A 10,517-nucleotide genomic window follows, 5' to 3' on the forward strand; every position below is an offset into this window, starting at 1 on the left:
GGTTCCTTTAATGGGTTTTAATGGGTTTTATTCTACACTCACATAGCAAAGCTTATTCATTTGCTTCCTGGAAGACTTTCTCCACTTTGTGGCATAATCTCACAGTGTCTTTGGTACACTTCCACCAAAATATCACTATGAAGAAAAATAATAACTGTCAGTTACCCTAAAGCATCATTCATTACTCCTGAGATGACACGCTTGGTTCAAGCCTACCTTGGAAGTAATGAAGTTACTGTAATGTATTGTAATTCTCATTAATAGACTAAGTCTGTGAAGTCCTTCAGTTAAAACATTTTCTTGGGAAAGCAAGGTGTTTCCAGTTGCTCTGAATGGTTAATAGAGTACTGTGCTTGCATAATCTCAAGTCAGTTGGCAAAGGAGATCTTTTCCACTATCTTACACAAAAGTAAATCAGATGGACCCATTTCTGTACAATAAATGGAATAATTGTTTTGGGAGATCATGAAGAAGTATTTTGAAATGATAACTCCAGACCTGAGAACTGTAGTGCTGTTTTTTTTTTTCTTAAAATGAAGTTCATTCATGACTGTTTCTGTGATAACATTTTATCCAACTGCATTTCATTTGCTAGTCTGACATTCAGAACATGCAGTTAGCTAAAACAACCCTGCAGAAAGTGTAGCAAGGGCATAAAGACATCAGTTTGGGGGGCACATTGAAAATTCTTAGTTCCTCTGAATTCTGAGAAAAAATTCCAAATAGTCTGAGTATGTTCAGAATTTCAAACAGAATACTTGAACTTATCATCTTACATGAGACAGTTATTAAATTTAAGCAAAAGGGGAGTAAAAAACACAAGAAATACTTAATAATGTCATTACATGGAAAACTGGGAAGAATCAGGACCAAAATTAGGAATTAAATGCTTATAAAACCACCACAATTTGTGATTTATCTACCTGTAATATTTTGTCAAGGTACTTATGTAAACTACAAAACAAAACAGTACTTGACTGTATTCATTGAAACAATGAAACATTTTGCAAACTCTCTCATGAGCCATGGTATCTGGTTTGCTCCTTGGGATATTTGTCATAGGTAGCACTGCTTATAGGAATCTTAAGACAGTCTTATGGCATTTTCCAGGAAAGGAAAATCACTCTTTTACATTCCTTATACTGCTATAATGATGTTAAGCACGTATTAGATGCAGCTGAATATCTGTCATGAAGGTTTTTCCCCTTGTTATGGGACTGAGTTCTGCCTCCACAAAAATGAATTAGGGTTTACTTTAACAGAGAATACAAAACACCTGAATAATCTGTCCTCAGAGTGTATATATGCATACAGTCACTTAGACATAGATGAATAATCTTTGGAGGAGGATCAAATGTTAATAAATTAAGATTAAAAAATATATTATATATATTTTAAATCAACATAATTGTTTGAATATGTGGGAATCAACATAAGTCCTCATGAAAATGTAAAGCTGCTATTTTTTATTGCAAAAACTATTATATAATCCTTAACATACTATAAGAAAAATTATTAATAGGTATCTGGTACAATACTGCTATTAACAGAACAGGGATTAATACACAGAAATATATAGAGACGGTGCATAAAATAAGAAAACTTAGCCTGAAATACTACCACACAAAAAACCCACCCCCCAAATCCCTTTTCATTTTCTGCCTCTTTTGTTCATCATTTCCATACCTAAAAGCAGATACATATCTCAGGTAATTAGATCCTGCTGCTCTTTCTTACTTCTTGCAACTTCCCTTCCACTTTATTTTAAAGCAAAGTGTCTGTGTCTCTTTACTATGGATACTCAAATCTCCACTTCTTTTGTAGAGCTCACCCACTGAACCAAAACCACAAACCAAATTGACACCAGCTGTAATCCATATCCAAAAATTTGTTCCAAGAAGCCACAAATATAATTTCAGAATTTAACCCCTCTTCCCAAACATAAACTGTTACTATGGTAAAACCTGTATGTCATCATAAAAAGATACAGAGGCACAGATCAAATAAAGAGCTTAATATGTCACAGGCAGCATATATGAATAGAAGCCTGACTCAGAGAAGGAATTCTTCCAGTTTCTGCTTTTCTCTGTTTATCAATTATTCTTATGTTTTCCACACACAATTGTCAAAAGAAAAAGGATTTTAGACAAAGCTGTTACGAAGTAATAGCTTAGAGCTCATGGGTTTCTCTCCAGGTAACAGTATATCAACAAGAAGAAAGATGGATGCAAGTGTTTTGTTGAATATATTCTCCAAAGAAGTGTTTTGTGGTTGGGTTCCTTTTTTTGCTTCCTGCAGTTTCCAACTAATACTAATGAACAAAGTACAGTAAAATGTTGTGAGTCCAGTAGAGTGAAAGAGTTGTCACCACAAGAAGGTCAAATGTAGTCTAACATTTATGATTGGTTGCAAATATGGAGTAGTTCCATTGGCAAGTGCTGTAAACTTTTACCTTTGAAAGTTTATTTGTCTTTAGAGCATTGTTCATTTTGAATGTCCTCAGGTAAAATTAGCTGTAGCTAAAGATCTGACTGCAAAAAATGCAGAGTATAAATTTTCCTCATTAGACTCTACACATACAGGGTAGGATTTTTTCAGTAGTCAGTTTTTTTCATGATTTTAGGTCCATTCATCTGGGTGTATATAATCTCTAAACCCTAAAGGATCTGTGATGAAATTGAACAATATTTGGTGTGATTCCTTCCCAGTTCTTTGACTTGCTTTTTGTTGTAGACAAAATAAGTAGCTGCATAGGTAGCTACCTCTATTAGCTGCAGATAATATTTTATGTTTTGAAAAAAGCCTTTTTCCTTCATATCATCACAGATACTTCATAGGATCCTATCAAGGTGTTAATGCAAAGCTTATTGCGTGGCTTCTTATTATATGTTTTTCTTAATGAGCCATATCTACTTTGAAGACTAAATTAGATTATCATCAGACTAACACCATCTACAAAACACTGTAAAAAGTTTGAACTCTCTTAGATGAGGCTTCTGGATATTTATATGGAATTACAAATGTTCCTGTTAGAAGGTTATCCTTGTAGCCATAGATTAAGTCCACTGCATGAACACTCTTTTGCAAATCAATATTAATTAAAAATTATGATGATCAGAGAACTAAACAAAGGGCCTGTGCTACTAAAGAAAGGGTATGCCCCAGTGACAGATCACTGTTAAAACCTCTCATGCCATTGGGTGATATTTGCCATATGTCCAATGATTGATAGTAAGATTTAATGAGTTCTTACAAGCAATTAAATAATCAAGGGTTCCTGCTGTTACATGGCATAGCTTGATAGAACAGTGACAAATGAGAGAATATCTGCAACCTAATCAAAGGGACATATTTCCTTGGGAACAAAATAATATTATCCACCAGTGCAATCAAAGGACAAAAGAACACAGAGAGGACGCAACAGAATGAGATAAATTTTGTGCTCTTTTCATTATTCTGGCCATACAGTTTCCATTTATTGGATCCTATTAAATCAGAAAGAAAATTAGGCTACTTAAATATGTTTCATTTGTCATACACTGTTAGCTACTGGGTACATATCCATATCCAGTCACCTTAGGTCTCCTTTCCCTATGAAACACTGTCTTAGGTTATGTTTTCTGTATTCTTATTTGGCATTTATTTCTGTTGTGATTATTGAAGTCTTGTTATAGTTTTGGTTTTGTTTTCACTTTAACTAAAGGGGCACAGTAAAAATCTTTGCACTACACCAAATTTGTCAAACATTTTTGATTAATGAATTATTCTGAACATATGTGTTTATGTTCTCTTAGAAGTGTTTGAAAATAATAGTTCATAATAAAAAGTAGAAAGTCCACTGAATCCATTTTGGAATTGCTTAGCTGCAGATCATATATGCATTTCAATTTGCAAGACGACTTATGCAGATTTAAAGTCTGCGCCTTAATTTGCAGGCCCCTATACATTGCACAGAAGAAGTGAAGAGTTTTATACTGAACTGTATCCTAGTGTGGCAACACACTTCATTTTCTTCATCACTTTTGTAACCAAAAAGCTTTAGACTGACCTTTAGAAGACATTCAAGGAACTCAGGATTTCACTGACTGTAGACTGAAAATCACTAACAGACAGATTTATTTCCCCATTTTTAAGTTAAAATTGATTGCAAGTAATGGGTATAGATACATACAGGTAACAGAATATAGAGCAGCTTATTTTGACTTTTTAAAAAATATTTTACCTTTGTGATTAGAGAGAGGGATTAAATGATCTACTTGGGTCCTGATCAATCAGTTTTTAAAAGCATAAACTTCAAACAGCCAAGCAGTCCCATTCAAATCAAAATGTAAACTTCTGGCCCAAAAGATGTCAATAACACTGCCTTTGATTTTGATGAAATTTTTCCTTTGATTACAAGTAAAGCCTATGCTTAAGTATTCTTTTAACTTTCAAATAATTTCTTGTTAGCATTAGCTCCACTGTTGATGTGGAATAGCATAATATTTTTGGGAGCAATCTGTTTTTCACTAGAAACTCAAAGTTTTCTTTTTTATTTCTGGCAAACAGAAAAAAAATATTCCAAGACTGGGAACTGCTTTATAGCTAAAATTTTCATCAAAATATTTAAGCATCAGGCTGTAGTTTTTCTGTACTATATTTCAGTTAACTGGTGTGTAGAATAAAATTTACAGAAATGCACTAGACAACTAAGAAAACAAGGAGCCCTATGTACTAGTTTTGGCTGGGATAGAGTTAATTTTCCTCCTAGTAGCAGGCATAGTGCTGTGTTTTGGATTTAGTAGGAGAAGAATGCTGATAACACACTGATGGTTTAGTTGTTGCTAAGTGCTGCTTATGCTAGTCAAGGACTTTTCAGCTTCTCATCCTCTGCCAGGTGCAGAAGAAACTGGGAGGGGGTGCAGTCAGGACAGCTGACCCAAACTGACCAAAGGGCTATTCCATATATATACCATACAACGTCATACTCAGTATATAAACTGGGGGGAGTGGGCCAGGGGCAGTGATCACTGCTAGGGGATGGGCTGGGTATTTGTCAGCGGGCAGTGAGCAATTGCATTGTGCATCACTTACTTTGGGGTTTATTATTATTTTTCCCCCCCTTCCTTTTCTGTCCTATTAAACTGTCTTTATCTCAACCCACAAATTTTACTTGTTTTTACCAATTCTTTCCCCCATCCCGTGGGGAGGGGGGAGAGTGAGCGAACAGCTGTGTGGTGTTTAGCTGCCTGCTGGGTTAAACCACAACACCTTACTAATCAGTAAATATATTCAGATATTTAACATGCGATCCATCTTTAGACTGTATACACATGACCTTTCTAAATATATATTGAGGACTGAGCTCTTTCCTATTTCTATCTCTGTTGCTGCCATGTGGGAAGGGAGGTGAGGTCCTCTAGAGCAGACTGACCCCAGGACAGGTCGTTCCAATTCCACCACGCTTTCTCAGAGCCCATTTCTCAGTCTAGAACTTAAAGAAGCAACAAACTGATGGGATGGCACATGTATACTCCACAACAAAAACTCTAGTGGCTTTCGTAGCTAATATATGAATTTTCCATAGAATCATGGAGTCATGGAATGGTTTGGGTTGGAAGGGACCTTTAAAGGTCATCTAGTCCAACCCCCCTGCAATGAGGGGTGACATAATTTCATCTGTGTCTCCCACTTCCAAGAGAATGTGCAAAACTGTCTTGCCCACAAGGTGGGGTTTGTTTTTTCATTTTGTTTTTGGTGTTGTTTTGGGGTTTTTTAGCTTTGTTCTAATGCAGGAGTGAACACACGTTGTAAAACCTTGACATTTTCACAACACAGAATAGTTATTTTCCAGCCAGCTCTATTCAACAGTGAGGGATGTATCACTGATTCTATTTTTTCCACATGCCAGTACATTTTTTTTCTTTTTCCATACACAAAGAAAATTTTTCCAGAGTATGTAGCATATTTCAGACATTAGTCATATTGCTTAACACCCTAATGAAAGACATTCAGATACTACCCAAAAAGTCAGTGCAAATAAAGAATATATCAAATAACTATAAAACTAAGTTAAAGAAATCAACAAGTAAAAAGTTTCTTAATTTTTCAGTGATTTGAGTATATTTAGCTACAGATTCTCTCTATGTATATGTAAAAAGTTTCCTAAGCTAATGGCAATTTTTAATAAAATCTAACTATGATAAAGCCACAATTGACAAAATACCATAATTCTGTGTTGGATTGCAGCTGTGGACTATGCTGCTGAAGTCAGCAGTGATGCATCATGAGGGTGGGATAAAAATGCTTAAACCTAGACATATTTTTAGATTAAGAAGACCTATTGAGTTTCTCAAGTCTTAAAAATATATTAATTTGTCTACCCCAAATTTTTACTTTGAGTTTTTAGTCAACTCCAAAGATGAAGAGTCAAGAACTGCTTAGAATATCACTGTTGTTTTCTGGGGACTTGAGAGATCATGCTGCCGCTGGGCCACATGTGTGCAGCATGACTTTAATGAGCCTATCAAATGACGCATCAGTGTGGTTTTACATGGGTGTCAGTCAGATCTCTGGTGCGTTGGGTCACATCAGGTCTGAGCTTAATAAGGTCTGATCTTAATGTGATCTAGTGAAGACCAGCTAAATCGGTTCCATGTGTACTGGCAAGAGTCAATGGCTCTTACTAAAATAGTAACTTTGTTGTTCCAGAAAGAAAACAACCCCTCAAAAATCGGGGAGACGTACTAAGTTTTTGGCAGCATTAAATTCCTAAGGACTACTCTCAATCAATAAAGTCACAAAAAGTACACACCTCATTAGATTCTGTACAGATTGCAAAGCTAGCTATAATGTAAAAACAGGCAGACAGTCTGTCTCAATATTATTACAGGAAGGCTTGGTTAAATTAATAGCTTCTCATTGATTAAAAAATCTTGCATTTTACATGTTCTTAAGTTGGTTCCCACCATTACCTTTCAATAACAGAATACGAGTCTTTAGAGAAATGTGGTTATATCGAACTACTATATTGAAATACAAAGGTAGGCAAAATAAGTTGTTTACATTAGCCTATCATTGTTTCCTGTCATAAAGTTCTGCCCACCTGAAAGAAAAAGACAATCCCATCAATGTGTCCTAAGAATTTGTTGTTTGCTAATTTTTATGATATTCCTAGCCTGTTAAAAATATAGTTAGTTTGGAATGGTCACAAAGCATGACTCCACCAAATCATTTCAGTCATAACTCCAAGTGAGAAATCGTTATGTCCATGTATCATACATTTGCCATTACATACAACCCCCAGCTTTTGGCCATTCTTAATTACTATACTAAATCTAGCTAACAATGTAACACAGGTTCTGATCCACTGAAGTGCTTTCCAAATCACCCTAAAGACCCAAGGTATGAGTCTGATTGCAAACTTCTTTGCTAGGGTGAGTTGCTTAGTGACAGTCATACTATGAACACTCCATCAAAACTGCTCTGAGAGCATCTACATAAACCTATTCAAATGTATTTCATTGGCAGGCAATGTTGGAAGACTTTTCTCAGTGCCACAAGTTCATCTAAGCTAAATTGAAGTAGTGCAAGCCCATAGCAATTTTTTTAACTGTGAGGTGTTGTGATTGATTTCCCTTGTTCTTTTGTACTTGTGCAAACTCAATCTGCACCGCAGCCATTCTTATGGGTCAGGTGTTCTTCTGCCAGTCAAACAGCAAAGGAGGGATCAGATCTCCAAGTATGCCAGTATGCTAAGACCTGCATTTCAAGAATAATATTGCTTCTTGTTTTAGTGCAATACTTATGTAGTCTTCTCCTTTCTCAGCAGAAATACCAAATCAAGCAGTATGTTGTTGAATGTGTGCCAAACAAATGGAAGCTGCTTCAGCTCCTATGGTGTGGTTGGGGTATTGGGGTGTGAAAGGGAAGAGACAAGGAGGTTGACTTTATGGGGGCAGGACAGTTGGATGATTTTCCTGTGAAGACTTTGAGATGTCAATACTGCTTCCAAACAAACTGATTTTGTACATTTTGGTTTTGAGGACATTTTAGGGATTCATTAGTATAGCAGTTGAACTGGATGGCTGCATGTTTGGTGTTACCTCTGAGAAGAGACAGTAAGGTAGTAAACAGATGCAGAACCACTTCTAGCTGTTCCTCAGATTCCTTATCTGCATGGTTCATGTAACTAGTCTTTGAAAATATAAACCTCAGCACCATCTAGAGATGGTGTGTGCTTTTGCCAGTGGAGCCTTCACTAGAGTATTGTTTAGGAGATTAATTTCTCATTGGAAAAAGTAGAGTCCATATGTTAATTGAGTCCATTTTGTTACCTTGCAACTCTGCTTTTGATACAACATGTCATTTTTTAAAACTCTTTAGGAAAACACTCTCTCCTTACATTGGGTCACTATTCTATTTTTCTCTGTTGACCGCAGTGGTACGTACACAGTGTGGAAGAGAAGATTTTCTTTCCCGTGAGGCTGAGCCCCTTCTAAGTTACAGGGGTCAAGCTGCATGTCCACTTACAGCAGCTATTCACCTCATTGGCCATGTGCTTGCTGAGTCTTCTCTTTTCCTTCCTCTGCTTTTAATTCATCAGAGTCCTGCGGTGCAATGAAAAGTTGTTGCTTGGTTCTCAATGAATTCTGTGGAAGTACCAAAGGGAAAGAGTAAGCATCTATATTTGGAATCAACACAAACTATTATTAGATGGAGTTTTTGGAAGTAGTTGTAATTTATCTGCTATCAGGAGCAATAGAAAACCATATGGATGATAAAAAACATAACCAGGGCAAGGTCCTTCCTGTGTCTGTTGACAACTAATATGCACCAGGAGGGCAGTGCCATATGTTTGCATGTACGTTACCGCAGGGGGCAGTGACATATGTTCACACGTATGTCAACCCTCTGGCCTGCTGTCATAAGGCTGTTTCCCTAGGGGCATGCTCCCTTGAAAAACAGAAACAAAACCCACAAATATGAGTCTTCTACATTTTCTTTGTCAGCAGATTCTCTAAGACCAGCACTGCATTGGCGAGCAATCAGAACAGCTGCCTCAAAACAACAAAGGCTTCTGTAGCCCTCTCCAATATGCTTTAAGGTAGTGAACAGCAAAGAAGGAAAATACAGCCATCCTGCTAGAACCGTCACACCTGGTAGAACAGTCATACCTGCTGAAATACTAGACCTGCCAAAAACCCTGAGGATGGTAAATACTTACTCCTCCCAAAATATTTCATGGACTGTCCTCCTCTTCACTTCTTTACAGGCTGGACCCAGCTTCACATCACATCATAAGCAGCTCTTGGCAGGGTTAAAAAAAATATAGTTTGAGTATAGAGGAGTGCCAAAGTGAGAGAGAATCAAAAACTGTTGTTCATTGTACTTTCTCCTGTAGTTTTTGTGGGTTAGAGATGAACAGTACTATTAGATTATCTTGACCATTCCCCTGTCAGTGCAAAATTATTCCTTGCAATGTAATTTCTAGTGTTTTGTTCATTCTATTTAGTACTAATCCAAGCAGATAGCCTTTCTGTTGTATCTCTTGGGAGACCATTTATCCCTCAATCCACTTATTCCACTATTAGGTAGATTTTCTGAAATTTGCAGTGTATTTTTCTTTGCTTAATTTCCTTCCTCTCTTTAATTATCCCTTTTGGTGCAAATGTGGTTCATCTTTATATACTTGCATTCTCTCAGAGGTCATCAAGTCTGGTGCACAGAGAAGGAATGCAAACTGCAGTGTGAAATTTGCTTCTTGAAAGGGTAACCTGCAGGACATTTTGTGTGGTCTCAGATGACTTGTGACTGCAAAACATTTTGGATGGCACTGTGGATATGTATCTGTTAACTAAGTATTTTTTGGCCTAGGTTTGTTACATTATTTACACTCGAATGCTAGTAACCATTCCAAGGGATTTTGGTGAAAATTTTAATAGGAACATACAAAGCTGCTTCCATCTTTTATGAGAGAAATCCCTAAGTGGAGAAAAATGGTGAGAATCTTGCTTACTTAAGAGGGCAACTCTGGGTTAGCTGAACAAAAATTGCAACCCCTTTCTCTGAACTGTGCACTGTTTAAAGCCAAGTCTAACACTTCAGCATGTGATGGACTTTATTTTCCTCTCCATACTTCATAGTTAATGAAATTATTCTTGTCTTGAACTTTTGTAAAGATTTGGATGTTCACTAGTGTCTTCTATGAAAAGGCTATGATTTTGGCTTGCTTTTTTCCTTTTCTAGTCATTTATCTACCTTGCCTCTATCTTAGTGTTCTGAAAGCAGCATTACCCTTTTCCTGCACAGCAATTTCACCTCCTCCAGTGTCTGGAAGCTTCCCTGTGTTTTCAGCAGCTGTGTTTATAGCTCCAGCACCTCTCAGACTAACTCAGCAGGAAGCTCTGAAAGAGGCAGATAACTAAGGCAGATCCAGGGCATCATGAGAGGCTGGTCTCTGGGAAAAGAAAAACAAACTGAAGAGGAGTAAGTCATAGGGAGGAAAGAGAAACCATGATGGGTTAGGTGGAGAGATT

This window comes from Pelecanus crispus, chromosome 2 (assembly GCF_030463565.1).
Source record: "Pelecanus crispus isolate bPelCri1 chromosome 2, bPelCri1.pri, whole genome shotgun sequence".
In the NCBI taxonomy this organism is placed as follows: domain Eukaryota; kingdom Metazoa; phylum Chordata; class Aves; order Pelecaniformes; family Pelecanidae; genus Pelecanus; species Pelecanus crispus.